We start from the raw sequence: 15061 nt of genomic DNA, 5'->3' as shown, positions 1-15061 counted from the left end.
CTTGCAGTTCCATCAGTTTTACCTCACATATTTTGACACTTGTTGTTAGGTGCATACATATTAAGGATTGTTACATCTTCTTGGAGTATTGACTCCTCCATCATCATGTAATGCCCCTCTTTATTTCTGATGACTTTCCTTGCTCTGAGCTCTTCTCTGTCTGAAATTAGTATAGCTATTCCTGCTTTCTTATGATTAGGGTTAGCATTGTATATCTTTACTATTCTGCTTTTAATTTATATGTGTCTTTATATACAAAATAGGTTTCTTGTAGACAACACATAGGCATCTTGTTTTTGATTCACTCTGACAATCTGTCTTTTAGACCATTGATGTTTAAGGTGATTATTGACATAGTTGGACTAATATCTATCATAATTGTTATTGTTTTCTATTTGTTGCCGTTGTTCTTTGTTCCTATTTTTGTCTTCCACACTTACGAATTTTTGGTTTTGAGTATTTTATATGATTCCATTTTCTCTTCTTTCTTAGCATATCAATCACACTTTTTTTTGGGCTTTTTTTAGTGGTTGTCCTAGAGTTTGCAATATACGTTTACAACTAATACAAGTCTACTTTCAAATAACACTATACTGCTTCACAGATAGTGCAAGTACCTTATAATAGCAAAATATTCCTAATTCCTTCCTCCTGTCCCTTGCATCATTGCAGTCATTCATTTTACTCATACATAAGCATATATAGAGACATAAACATATATAATCGAATACATTGTTGCTATTATTATTTTGAACAAACTGTTATCTGTTAGATCAATTAAGAATAAGAAAAATAAAAATTTTTTATTTTATCTTCCATTATTCCTTCTTTGATGCTCTTCCTTTATTGATGAAGATCCAAGTTTCTGACCTATATTATTTTGCTTCTCTCTAAAGAATTTTGTAAACATTTCTTGCAAGACAAGTCTACCGGCAATAGATTCCCTCAATTTTGGGTAGTCTGAGAAAGTCTTTATTTCTCCTTCACTTTTGAAGAGGAATTTCTCAGGGTACAGAATTCTAAGTTGGCAGGTTTTTTTCTCTCAACACATTAAATATTTCTCTCTACTCTCTTCTTGTTTTCATGGTTTCTGAGGAAAAATTGGATATAATTCTTATCTTTACTCTTCTATAGGTAAGCTTTTTTTTCTTCTGGCCTCTTTCAGGATTTTCTCTTTCTCTTGGATTTTCTGTCATTTATATGATACGCTTATGTGTAGTTTTTTGGCATTTATCCTTCTTGTTCTCTAAGTTTCCTGGATCTGTGATTTGGTGTCTGATATTAATTTGGGAAAATTTTCAGTCATATTGTTTCAAATATCTCTTCTGTTCCTTTCTCTCTTTCTTCTCCTAGTATTCCCATTCTGTATATGTTACACCTTTTGTAGTTGTCCCATAGTCATTGGATATTCTATTCTGTTTTTTTCAGTCTTTGTTCTCTTTGCTTTTCAGCATTAGAGGTTTCTATTGACACATCCTCAAGCTCAGAGTTTCCTCAGCTATGTCCAGCCTATTAATAAGCGCATCAAAGGCATTCTCATTTCTGTCACAAGGTTTTTTATCTCTAGCATTTATTTTTGTTTTTTCTTAGGATTTCCATTTCTCTGCTTACATTGCCCATCTGTTTTTGCATGCTGTTTACTTTATCTGTTAGAGTCCTTAGCATAATAATCATTGTTGTTTTAAATTCCTGGTCTGATAATTCCAACACCAATTTCATGATGTTCTGGGTAAAAGGAATTGAGGTAAATAGGCCTTTAGCAATGTAGTGGTCAGATGTGGGGCAGGGGAAGTGTTCTGTAGTCCTATGATTAGGTCTCAGTCTTTTGGTGACTTTTGCCCCTGGACTGTGAACTTCACATGTGCTTCTCAGTTTCTTTCCCCCTTTAGGTAGGACTAAATGGTTGGAGGGGACTCGAGTCATGTATTTTCCTTCCCCTACATGGAAGGCTAGAGGAGCCTCAAGTTGGATATACCCTTTTCCCAACATGGATTAGGCTCTGATAAAACCCCAGCAGTTAGGCTCTGGTAGAATAGTTTCTCTTGAGGGCAGTCCTGGTTATGAAGAACAGAATGCTCTGGTGTATTTAAAAATAGTTTCTTTTCTCCTCCCCGTGCCAGAAGCACAAGGGGATTTTTCTCAGATATTCACTGCAAGGACCTGGTAGGGCTCCTGGATGTAAAACTCACAAAAGTTTTGCCCCTCCTGCCCCCAATCCAATTACTGGGTGCCCCTGGAGTTTCTTACTCTCAGAGTGGTCCACACTGAGCCTCCAGAAATCCATCAATTACAGTTTGGGTTTTCCTACTCTGGCATGTGGAGTTTTCTGCTCTGATAAGTTGTGATTCTCTAGATCCTCTTGTCTGTCTCTCCAATTTTGGGGTCAGTGGTTTGCCCTGCGACCTCACTTCTCTGAGGGATCTAAGAAGAGCTGTTGAGTTTTCAGTTTGCTTGGCTTTTTACTTGCTGTTAGAATGGAGTGGCCACTTCCAAGCTCCTTATATGTGGGATGGGACACCGAAAGTCCATACCGTAAGCTACTTTTAACACTACTTAATCCATCTTTCTCTCACTTTTTTTGTGATGCCACCTTTCTCATATATAGAGTGACAATGTAATTTATTGTCCAAACAAGGATGAAAAAGGCTGTTATTAACAATTGTTCTTGGACAACAGGCAAAAGTGGGACTTTCCCAGGCAAATGGGGCATATGTTCAACCAGTCATATACCAGGTTCTCAAACACTCATGTTGCTTCTGGGCTTTCTAATCTATCCCCTCCCCCCCACCCCCAATGGCATTGTAATATATTTTAATATCTGGAAGGGCCAGTTCCTCTCTCTTGCTCTTCTTTGTCAATTTTGTATTATCTATTTGTGGATCTTTATCTTTTCATATATGGTATAAATTCTCTAAAAACTCCCTTACCGTTGTCATTTTATCTTCCTGATGTGATAAAATCCCAAACCTAGATAAAATTCTCACACCTCTGTGACTCAGTGCTGCTGGACAAAGCCCCATGGTAAGGCCAATTGTCTCCTATGTTAACTGACTCCTAGCCTCAAGTCTGCCCCGCTACACTGCTGTACGTATCTTGTAAACTGTTACTTTCCCACTCTCAACAATGATGATTTCAAATCTTCTCCAATCTCCCCAAACCTCCAACCTTTATCTCTCCTCTTCCATTCTTGTTTTCTTTTTTACCTTGTCTCTTACTTTATAGAAAAAACAGAAGTCATCAGATATAAAGTCTCTCATTTTCCCATCTGCATCCACCTTGTCCTCCTTCACTCCTGTTATAACAGAGGAGACTTACTTCTCTTTCATCTCTGCTTTGGTCCATCCTGTCTTCCTGACTCTAACAATTACCACTTTTCTCTCCTCCAGATTCAACTTTTACCCCAACTGAATCATTCCCATTAGCCTTTTAAGCACATTTGAGTCTCTCCCACCTAAAAATTAAGAGACCTTCAGTTAACTCTTCATCCGCCTCTGGTTTTGATGTTATCGCTCTTCGCTCCATCACAAGTTACTTGAAGGAATTGGCTATACTTACTGTTTTCACTTCCCACTCATTCTCAACCCAATCCCAGGTGTTTTCGGGAACATCGCACTACCAAAACAAATCTAGCTAAGGCCATCAGTGGCTTCTGCGATGCTAATATATAGTCCTTCTTGAAGCACCTTCCTCCCTTGGCTTCTGTGCCATAGCTCCCTCCTGCCCTTGCCCCACCTTGACTTTCCTGTCTGCTCTTTCTCTACTTTCTGTGGCTACTCATCCTCCTTTAATGGCCTTTAAATTTGAAATTGCTCAAGGCTCAGTCTTAAGCCCTGTTCTGTTCTGACTTTATTCTCTTTCTGTAGTTGATCTCATTCAGTTCATGGCTTTAATTACTACCTATGTGTGGATGATTCACAAGTTTATATTTCCAGTGTTGGCCGCTTCCCTGAGCTTCTATCTTCTACTTGCATTTCCTCTTGGATCAAAAACACTTCAAATCCACCTTGTCAACAACTAACTTAACTATCTTCCCTCTCACCTGGTCCTCCTCCAATTGTGCAAGCCAGAAACACTTGATGTCATCCTTGGCTCTTCCCTCTCTCACCCTTCATATCAAATGCTTTTCATTTTACCTTCCTAATATCTCTTGAATTCCTACTACCACCCCTACTACTACCCTAGACTAAGCTACATCATTTTTAATCTGACCTAACATAAAAGTATCCTAACTAGTCTTTGTACATCCTCTCTTGCCTTTCTCTTCCTAATTTGTTCTCTATACTGCAAGCCAGAGAGATCTTTTCAAAACAGAAATATAGTTGTAATATGCCCTACCTTACAACAATTCAACAGCTTTTTATTGCTTCTAGAATCTAGACTAAAATCCTTAACAGAGTTGAGTTCCTGCTTTTCTACCTCTCTACCCTCATATTGTGCCATCTCCCTCTTTGCTTTCCATACTTGGTCCACTGGTCTTGTATTTTCTCCTGCCAAAGGCTGGTCAATTGCTAGTTCCTCCTTCCCTCCCTTTCTTCCTTCTCCTTCCCTCCCTCCCACTCTCCCTTCTTCCCTCTCTCCCTCCCTTTCTTTACTTCACCTCAGCTCACTCATCCTTTTCATTGAGAAGCCTTCCCTGTCTTCTCTCACTATGGCAATTTCCTCCTTTATGTGTTCTCATAATCCCATCCCTCTCCTTTCAGATACTTTATCTCTCTTTTAATTTTACAAGCATTTCTTTGGGTCCTTGATTAATGTCTAGTTCTCTAATAATCTGTAAACAACATGAGGGCAGACTCTAGTCTCTTGTTTTTTTCTCATTGTTTCCTCAGCACTTAGCACAGTGCCTGATACAGAGGTGTGCACTGAAGGACTAACTATCCCTTCCTCCTCCCTTTGGTTGTGAGATTCCTGGCTCTGTGTCTTGGCTGCAATATCTGCCTTTGCTCCTTTAATTAGACAACTCCCTGAACTTCCTTCTGACTTTGGACTTTGTTTTTCTAGATGGTCCTTAATAGCCTGGATAATAATACTAGCTAGCATTTTTCAGCACTTTCTATTGGTCAAGGACTTTACATATATTGCTTCCATTCCCCTCAAACACTGAAAAATAAGCATTATTAAGCCTATCCTTGAGGAAACTTCCATGACGCAGATAGGTTAATTAACCTGGCCAAGTCCCACAGTGATGGAGCCAGGGTTTGATCTCAGCCCCATCTGGCTCTAATGCCTCAACTTTTTCCTGTATTCCACAGTCCCTCCTAATAATGTTATCCCCTTATGTTAGGTAAGAAGTTTCTCTCTAGCCAAGCTTAGTCCCATGGAACCATATACACTGGACCAACCCCCAACAACTAACTACCTGATTCCAATATACACACAAGTACTTGGTAAATGTAAAGAGTCCTTTTGCTTCATAATTTCCTCAAAGGAATTTAGACTCCCTTCTGCAACTTTGTTGGTGTGAGGATGGATTTCCAAACAATGTGATTTTCTTGGACTTGTGCACTTGGCCTCCAGTGAAGACCCTCTTTACTGGAGGTCACAGAACTTTTATGGGTACTTTTAATCCTAAATCTTTATAATCCTTGGGAGGGTTCTGGGTGATTACATTGGGAAAACCAAAGGGAACGAGTATTTAATTAACACCTATGATGTGCTAGGTACTTAACTGTCACATCATTGAATCCTTGATGAGAATAGTTATTTCAATTTCACAGATGAGGAAATGAAGCTCAGAGTGACCCATTCTGACCCAGGATTGTCTAAAGCCAAAGCCTGTACCTTTTCCAGTTGCCTCTGGCAAAGATCCCAGTAGGGGACAAGACTAAGACTCTTGGCCCAGAACTGAAACAAAGAAGAATGTTTTCCAAGCCATAGAAGCCACCTCAGGTAAATATGGTTGTTTATCCACAACCTCAGTTGCCAGATGGTAATTAAGCCTTGAACAGAAGGGGTTGTTTCCTCTGATTCAGAGAATGCTCCCGGAGTTGTTTGCTTTTCAGAAAACATCAGCTCCTTCGGACAAGCTTTGGGCCTACCATAACCTGCTCTTGTACCTTTCCCCAACTCCCAGACATGTCCACATTTGTCATGGTCTAGAATAGACTACCATGTTAGCCACCAACTGAATGAAGATCACTTAAGAAGCTTTCATCATTTATTTCAATCTGTGGTTTCTTTTCTGAGTACCTAAGACTGAAAATTAAAATATTTTACAATGGGTGGTTGTGTCTGATGGTAGTATTATGCATGATTTTTATTTTCTTTCTGTGCTTTTTGTATTTTCTAAAGTTTCTATAGTGATGATATATTATTTTAAATGAAGAGGTTTCTAAATTTTTAAGAGCCTCATTACAACATTCCACGGCTAACATATCCTTTTTTAAAATTATAGGTCAGCATAAATTTTCTCAGGTTATGTTTAAGTTTAAAGTCACTTGGAAGAGATTTGCTGGTAAGGCAGTCTGCTTGACTCCCTGCAAAAGAGAGAGATTAAGGGACCTGTGACTGGTCCCCATCTAGCCAGAGGAGATAGCCAGGTAAGGTAGACCCAGGTTTAGATGGGTGGACAAAGTTTCATTTCCAGAATGCTTGGCAAGCTATGGTTAAGGCATCTGGTTGGGTGTCTGGTCATGAATAGACCTTTTCAAATACTGGGAACTTTCTAAGCTACCTCATCAGCATGACCTTAAGGGCTTCCAAAACTTTTGATCACAATCTTAGCCCTGAATCACCCCATACCCATTTTGAAATCTACAGCATGACCTTAGGGTGTTTACTCTTCCCTCATTGCATTATGGCCTCACTTTCTTTTCAGACTTGAATACACAATACTTCTTTCTTAAATCTAGTTTTGGCTCTTGGCTCCTGTCCTCAACTCTCATCTGGATTCTCTCTCCTGATATGTTACCTCACCCTTTTTGGTCCAACAGACTTAAGCTTCAAGAGATAAACCTAAGCAGCATCAAGATCCCAGATTAAGTCACAAGCATTCTAACAAGTGGGTGGACCATGGCAATGGGACATCTAGGAGAATACTATCTAGAAGTCCAAGTAGGTGTCATCTTGGACATTTGTCTTCAGGAAGCAGAGCCCCAGACATAGAGATCAGGGCTAGCGGTCAGGGTTAGGGCTCCAGTTCCTACATGAGAACCAAGGATAAGTGAGAGAATTGGAATAGGAACTTGGAATGGCATCCACAACAGGATTCCAGTCCCATGAGCATGGTATAGGAGTAGAGTTGGCCAGAGAGGGTAGGTTTGGAAACTTAGGCTTTAGGATAAGGAGGGACTTCTGCTGGGGGGATGAGAGTAAGAGATCAACTCAAGACCTCAGTGGTCAATGCAAAGGTACCATGACCAAGGATGGCTAACAGGGATAGTGAGGTGATAACCCTCAACTGGGGACAGTGGTTGCTTGAGCAGACTGTCCTCAGGTCCTTATTGGTCTTGGTAGTAGGATAATTGAGTCTGAAGGAGAGAACATTGGTATATCTAAATATGGATTGTTGCATCAGAGAGTGTAGGGGACACTGACAGTTAGGGACTGGAGTGGAGAATGAAGGAAGATATGTCCTACAGCATCATCTCAAAAATGTTTCTTCTCTGGAGGTTTGTGAGATGTTGTGTGGTGGAATGGAAAGTGCATGAATGTTTGAGTCAGGTAGATTTGTATTAAATCTTGGCTCTGCCACTTTCCAGTTGGATGACTTTGGCTAAGTCACTTGACCTCTATGAGTCTCTTTTCCCACCTGAAAAAGGAGGATAATAATACCCCTCTTGCTTGGTTGACAAAAGGAAAAAATGAGATGACATTTACAAAACATTCAGCACCCATAATGGGTCCTCAGTGTATTGTGGCTAGAGGGAAGCGTTCCCCCAACACCTTACGCTGATTGTATTAACATAGGAGGAAGACACCCTGAAAAGGAAAAGCAGGAATACACTTTGTATTGTTACTACACAAGAGATACTTGTTCACTGTAGAAAATCAGAAAACATGGAGAAGCAAAAATTACAAAGCAAACATTACTCATAATTCTACTACCCGCAAGATAGTTATTATCAACCTTTTGATATATTTCTTTTCAGATCATACATACCTACACACACATATATGCATATATATTGTAAAATTTAGGATTATTCTATACTTACTGTCTTGTAAGCTGCTTTTTACTCAACAACACATTATGAACAACTTTCTTTTCTACTCAATATATATCTCAATAAAATTTTCTGCGACTGTATAATGGCCCATAGTATGAACAGTTCACATTTTACTTAATGAGCCTCAGAGCGTTGAACATTTTGTTGTTTACAATCTTGGGCTATAATGATCATCTCTTATGGCTAAATTTCACATCTTTAATTTTTCCCAGGAGTGGAATTAACGTAGGTTATTATTGCTGGATCTGTCCAGGAAGGGATTTTGAACCACTTCAGTAAATATCTGAGAGAGAATCCAAAGAAAATAATCCCAGTCATTACATCTCCTCTTTCTAGTTTCCCATGTGTATTTCCTCAGTCTGAAAGTCATGGAAGGAAAAACAGCTGATTTGTCTTTTATGAAAGAGCTTTCAATGCAGATTTTTAGAAATTAAATGAAGGTTTTGCCTTTATTGCTCTAAGGAGTAAGTTCATTATAGAAAAGTTTACAAGGACAGAAAAGTAAAGGGAAAAAAATCCCCCACTGTTTCAATAGTTTTGGTTTGTCCTTTTCCTTCTGGACTTTTCTGTATTTGTACTTGGAAATTTATAGACAATTGTGTTCATATTGTGTGTATAACATCGTGTCTTGTTTTTTTCCGTTAGTCCTAGGAGCCTCCACATTTTCCCAGGTTTTTCTAAACACATCAGAAACATCATTAGAATGTCTGCATTGGCTTGATTATCCGGTGTAGCTTTTGACACTGGTCCCTCTTCTAGGCTGTAGAGATTTAGGCCTAAATCTTGTCCTCTTTCCCTACAAAGACCCTCACCTCCCAAACCCTATATCCTCTCGCCAAAGTTACTAGCATCCCTTTCTTTGCTAGCAACTCTGCCAAAATAGATTCTTATTTTCATTTTAGTCATCTTTTTTACCCTTTCTGCTTTATTTCCTCTTCCCCAGGGCTGTGCCTCCACCTCCCAGACCTGAGAAGCACGTGGGAACCTGGAGGAGGAGCAGCGCAGAGGTACATGAGCAGTAGGCGGCCCCTCTGACAACTCGCTCTGGGCATATGGCCTCCAGTCCACGGAGGTCAAGTCCTAAGAGCTAATGGATTGTGTTCCTCCCTGAAAAGCAGATTAATCCTCCATGCTCTATGGGTTATTTCACATATTGAGAGCAAACACAGCAGGCCAGGATTGGGAGCAGGGCTGGACCAGGACACGTGCGCGCCCTGAGCAGGCTAATAACCTGGCCTCCTTTCAAAATGATAATCTCTAAATATTTGCCCAACATTCATCTGGAGGAGAGGCTGAGTGCTCTGTAGGAGGAGGAGGCAGGGAAGGCTGCTGGCTCAGCACTGCTCCCTCTTTATTGCCCTGAGCAGTTCAGAGCCCCCGCCCTGAACTTGCACACCTTATCCAGCAACTAAGAGGCCTAGAGGGCAGCCTACACCATCTCTTGTCACTTCAGCGCCCCCTACCAAGAGGAATGGTGAAGGGCCTGAGAGAGCCCAACAGCCTATTTACCTGCCTTGTGACTGGCGAATTCCTTAACCTTTCTGGAAGGAGTATTCTTATCTGTAAAATAGGGGGATAATAAGAGTACTGACCTCAAATGGGCTGGAAGGGTTTAAATGAGTTAATATATGGAAAGGAGTTAGAGAAGTTCCTGGCACAAAGCTATCATTGTATACATTATAATCACAGTGTATCATTTATAATAGTAAATCTTATTATTATCATCATTCTCATGTCATGCTTGGTTCAATAATTCTGGTAAAGACCATTTTCTCCATCTCATTACATTTCCAGCGACGTTTTATGCTTCTTACAGACTGGTATCCTGGCACCAGCCCAGCTGGCCTGCATTTAAATCCAGCTTGGCTTGAGAGCCTCGAGTACAGTGGACAGGCTCCAGTGGAACCGGGGTGTGCGTGCAGGTATGTGTGTGTGTGTAGGGGTCATTGCCTGATCACTCTACCCACACTGTAGCCCTTGGTTAGAATAAAAAAAGCACCTTATCTTCCACATGAGGATTGGGGGATGCTAAGAAAGGTAGAGATGGACTTTGGGGAAATTGGTCACTTACTATGGGTAGGTAATCCTCAGTAAGAGAAATGATATATTCTTGAGAAGAACCAGGAAGAGAAGGAATTTCTCCTTCAAACCAAGTGACACATGCCTCCTGGGATCCTGAGAGGCAGCAGGAGGTAGTGAAGAGAATATGATGCGTGCTCTTTGGAACCAGGCAGACCTGGGTTCGATTTCTGTCTTAGTCACTGAGTGACCTTGAAAAAAGTAACTATCCTCTCTGTGCCTCAGTGTCTTTATGCAAAATGGCTATGTTGTACTGATGACAGAAGATGCGCAATATACAGGAACTGGCAAGATGTCTGGAACAGTTTCTTTGAGTTCTTAAAGTGACAATGAGAGAATGGGCCCTGACAGCACCCTTAGTGCCCAGAGCCTTGTAGGTGATTGATGCACAAGTGTGAATAACTGGGAAATGCAGGGCATCCCAGAATGCATAGTCATAGCCATGATATCTCATATTTATGGAGTCCACATCCTGTGCTCTTGCTAACACTTCATAGCCATCATTTCACATAATCATCCCAATAATCCTGTGAAGTAGGAATTATCTCCATGTTACAGGCTCAGAAACTGGGACTAGGAAGTAGGGACTCTGGGCTCATATCCCTCATGACCCCAAAGCTGGCGCTTGTGACCATTGGACCTAAATCATTGTCCCCAAATCACTGTCCCCTCATCTTCCACTTGGGGATCTGGTGTCAGTTTCCACTCAATGCTAGAAAATCACTGTGATAAATAGGTTTAAACAAATAGAACCACATAATCGGGGAACGTTATACTAGGTAGTATAACGCCTAGGAAATAAATCAGCCTTTTAAGTTTTATATTGCAATACAGTTGAAATGCTTAATAATTATTGCCAGAGAATGGTATAATGCAGTACTAAAAATGAGTAATTGAAAAGCCCATCAAGGCAGATGAGGCATCTTCTCACTGAATTGCTCTCAAATACTTTACATAATTATTTCATTCAGATTTATGATCAGCTCAGCAGAATGTGTGTCTCTTTATCCTGCTTTGCCTGAAGTTGTTCAGGAATCCTTTTTATATTGTGCCAACACCTTCTGGGATGGACAAACGAATGTCTCTTGTACACTAATGGGGCTTTCAATGGTTTGATTTCATTTAGCAAAGGACAAGATTGGGAGCGAAAACTCTGTTGGCTGAGGACCCTCCGTGTCCCAGTCACTGGGCTGGGGTTTATAAGCATTAACTATGTTGGCTCAGTTAAAGTCCATAGCAATCCTGAGACGGGACTATGTTTTCCATCTCACAGAAGAAAATGAGGCTCTGAGAAATGGCGTCACTTAATCAGAATTGCCAGGCTCATAGTGAACTCACACCCGGCAGTCTGGCTCCAAACCAGTGGCCTTTCCACCACATCACCAGCCTCCAGCAAGACCCTGTGTGCCCAGAGAAGGCTTAGATTTTTGGAAAGAGGATTCTAGTAAGGTCAGATGCAGAAAAAACTGATCCTAGCCAGATTTTATTTGCAGCTCTGGCTTTTTAAACATCTGAGTTGGTCCTCCACCCCCATCCCTTCCTCCTCATTCCTCCATTCTTACAGTGTCAGCACCTCCAGGCGAGAGGGATCCAGCCCTGTCTCCATCAGGGACACAGTTTCCCATGGATTCAGCCTCCCCACCCTGCCAGATCATCCCAGGCTGTCGGATTTATCAGAGGCACAAGCTTATCAGCTTGCCTCTCCCTGGAGCCCTGGAGTGGGAGTTCTTGGCAAATTCCATTCACTGGCAAGTGTGGACAGATGGCTGCCTGGATGAGCGGACAACCTTTGTTTCTGGTCTCACCCATATGTCAAAGTGGCCCAAACAAGGAAAAGTGGGGAGGGGGCAGGAGGGAAAGGATGGGGCCACCTCATAGGCAGGAAAAATCCTAACATCCATTTTATTCTAAACATTGCATTTAGAAGTTTATAAATAGAAGAGAGGGACTCTCTGACTCTTCCCCTCCCAAGCATAGGACAGTGACATTTCTGGCATTTTTCTGGTTTTTCTCCCCAAAGCCCCAGTTTCCTCCTTACCCACGATGCTTGCTTGGACTCTGCTTATGTCAGCAGACATCAGCACAGGGTCAACACTCTGCTCCTCTCCCCGACCCCTCGCCTTGAGAATGAGGTAAGGTTCTGCTGAGGGTTATTTCAGAAGGGGCTTAAACAGGTCCTTGAATGTCTTCATTCTCCAGGCTATAAAAGCATGTCAGATTTCTCCTCACACAGCAGACATCACGCATGGACTTAAATCTTACTGAATATGGTACATGTCTGTGAATGTCTCTGCTCCCTGGGGAAATGCCAAACTTTGATCTAACTGTATTTTAACACTAAGAATGTCTCTTAAAGAAGTGGATTTATGGCAATTCTCAGTGGCTATTTGTCAAACACATCCAATGTGGTTCCCAGCCTTGGGGGTACTAAGAGCCTCCAAAACAAATCAACTGTCTGAGGAGAATGCATTTGGTCTCCATGAGCCCAAGGGTGGAGGGTTGGGGGAGACAACATCAAGTCATGCGGAGGCGGCACTGAGCTGGGCTCCGTGGGGAGGGAGCTGAGAGCCTGGCTCACGCCTTGCTGAGGAGCAGGAGATGTGAGCGGTTCACCGGCTGATGGATGACAGGAAGAAGCTCTTCCAGATAATTATTAGAAGCAGGGAATCCGCTGTTGTCCTGTCAACACAGTGTATTGTGGGAGAAAGAACACTGATGAGAGGCGAGAGGGGTCAGGAAGAACACAGAGAGAGAAACAGGCATAGGAAGTGCTCATCATTGGCCATGGACTGTGTTAAGTGTGTCTATTTGTTACTCCCTCAACCCTCCGTCTTCCCAGACACTGTTCCCTCTCCTGTTGCCAGACTAGTTTCTACTCATGATCTCACTTTACGTGTCACTTCCTCCAGGAAGCCTTCCTGAAAACCCCAGAGCCTGAGCCAGATGTGCTGCACTCTATGCCCACCTAGTCCTTTATCTGCTCCTCTCCAGAGCTCCATCGCTTCCGTGAACGTGAGCCTTGGAACCACCTGGGAACTTTGTGGAAATAATGATGCCAGGCAGATCAGTTGAATCAGAAGCTCTCAGAGTGAGGCCGGGGTGGCAGAGCTTTTTTAAAGGCCCTGGGTGATTTAGATGGACATTTAGGATGACGAGCATCTTGAGTCTAGTCTGTCGTATCTGACTGCAGGGGCTGGATCTACCTTGCTTACTTTTGTGTGACCAGCACCTAGCACTGGGTCTGGCACATCACACAAATTTAATTAATCTTTGTGGAATGAATAAATGAATTGAATAAAATTAAAGAAGTGTTATTGCTCTCTCTCTTTTATTTTTTTTGAGGAAGATTAGCCCCGAGCTAACATCTGCCACCAATCCTCTTCTTTTTGCTGAGGAAGAGTGGCCTTGAGCTAATATCTGTGCCCATCTTCCTATTTTATATATGGGATGCCTGCCACAGCATGGCTTGATGAGTGGTGCGTAGGTCCACACCGGGAACCCGAACCCCAGGCCGCTGAAGCAGAGTGCGTTACCTTAACCACTATGCCATCGGGCCGGCCCCTATTGCTCTCTTTTTAGAGAACAGGAAACTGATCCATGGAGGCAAAATAGCTGGCCTGTGGGGGCAGAGTTGCCATAAGAGGAGGGACTGGAGTGTAGGCTCCACAGGAACAGGGACCTTGTCTGCTTTATCTCACCCTTTGTTCCCAGTGCCTAGAGTCCGGTTGAAGACAGGACGGGAGCTCGGCACATGTTTGCTGAATCAATGACTGCACCTGGTCTCTCTTACTTTGAACATCAGTCTTTCCCACTGTATCTTGCTATGAAACCTGCCTCTGCCATTATACATGTGGCTTTGCACAAGTCACTTCTCTCAGGATCTGTTTCCTAAAATGAGGAAGTTGGATGAGCTGGCCTCCAGAGGATTCCTTCCAGTTCTAATCACAGCAGATTGCGCTAACACATCTATATTGTCACTTCTAAGGATACAAATCCAGCTATTAGCCGGCGCCTTCTGTACATAGCAACACCTTCATATTTGTCAGGAGGCCCCTGAATTGCTCCTTCTAGTCTTCATATCTCTCTTCCCTCATTCATGCCTCTCTTTACTTTCTCCCTCCTTTGGCAGGTTTTCCCAGTAGGCAGGCTGTGGTCAGCAAGAACTGGCCGTCAGCTCTTATTCCAAAGAGAGAATACGCAGCTTGGAAAATGTGGTTATTAACTCATCATCCCCCTATATCCACTTCCAGAGAAAAGCGTCGTTTTCTTGATGTAGTTGTAGCACAAAGGAAGAAGGGAACTTGTGTTTGTTAAATGTCTACTACATCCTTGAAACTTTATTATGTTATCTTATTTAAGCCTCACCTCCAACTGCCTGTCAGTTTTACCTCCACAGTATTTCTCTCCAGCATCCTAGAATCCCAAACTCCACAAGCACCGCAGCAACCTTCTAACTTATCTCTCTGCTTCCATACTTAACCCCTACAATCCAAACTTCTGCAGAAGCCAGAGTGCATGTTTAAAATAATAAATCAAATCATGTCACTTCCTTGCTTAAAGAATTCCAGTGGCTTTCCATTGCACTTAAAATCCAAACTTTTTTGTGTGTGTGCTGAGGAAGATTAGCCCTGAGCTAACAGCTGTGCCAATCTTCCTCCACTTTATATGTGGGCTGCCAACACAGCATGGCTGACGAGTGGCATAGGTCTGTGTCTGGGATCCGAACCTGCAAACCTGGGCCACCAAAGTGGAGCACTCTGAACTTAACCAGTATGCCACAGGGCTGGCTGCTTAAAATCCAAACTTTTAATGCC

At 42.2% G+C, this 15061-nt stretch overlaps 1 protein-coding gene and 1 long non-coding RNA gene across 2 annotated transcripts in view; one reads left to right on the top strand and one right to left on the bottom strand.

The window, feature by feature from the left end:
* The window catches only part of SPON1 (spondin 1), a 245183-nt gene that overhangs the window by 179433 nt on the left and 50689 nt on the right, over nucleotides 1-15061 (bottom strand). The window lies entirely within an intron of this gene.
* Nucleotides 7195-12383, top strand: LOC139084224 (uncharacterized). Its single transcript, XR_011541635.1, has 4 exons — nucleotides 7195-7253; nucleotides 9112-9175; nucleotides 9985-10090; nucleotides 12268-12383. It is a non-coding gene; the product is annotated as an uncharacterized lncRNA (long non-coding RNA).

The sequence above is a fragment of the Equus przewalskii genome, chromosome 6 (assembly GCF_037783145.1).
Source record: "Equus przewalskii isolate Varuska chromosome 6, EquPr2, whole genome shotgun sequence".
NCBI lineage: Eukaryota > Metazoa > Chordata > Mammalia > Perissodactyla > Equidae > Equus > Equus przewalskii.
The sequence above is the reverse complement of the archived record's forward strand: the minus strand, read 5'-3'. Positions and strand labels throughout refer to the sequence as shown.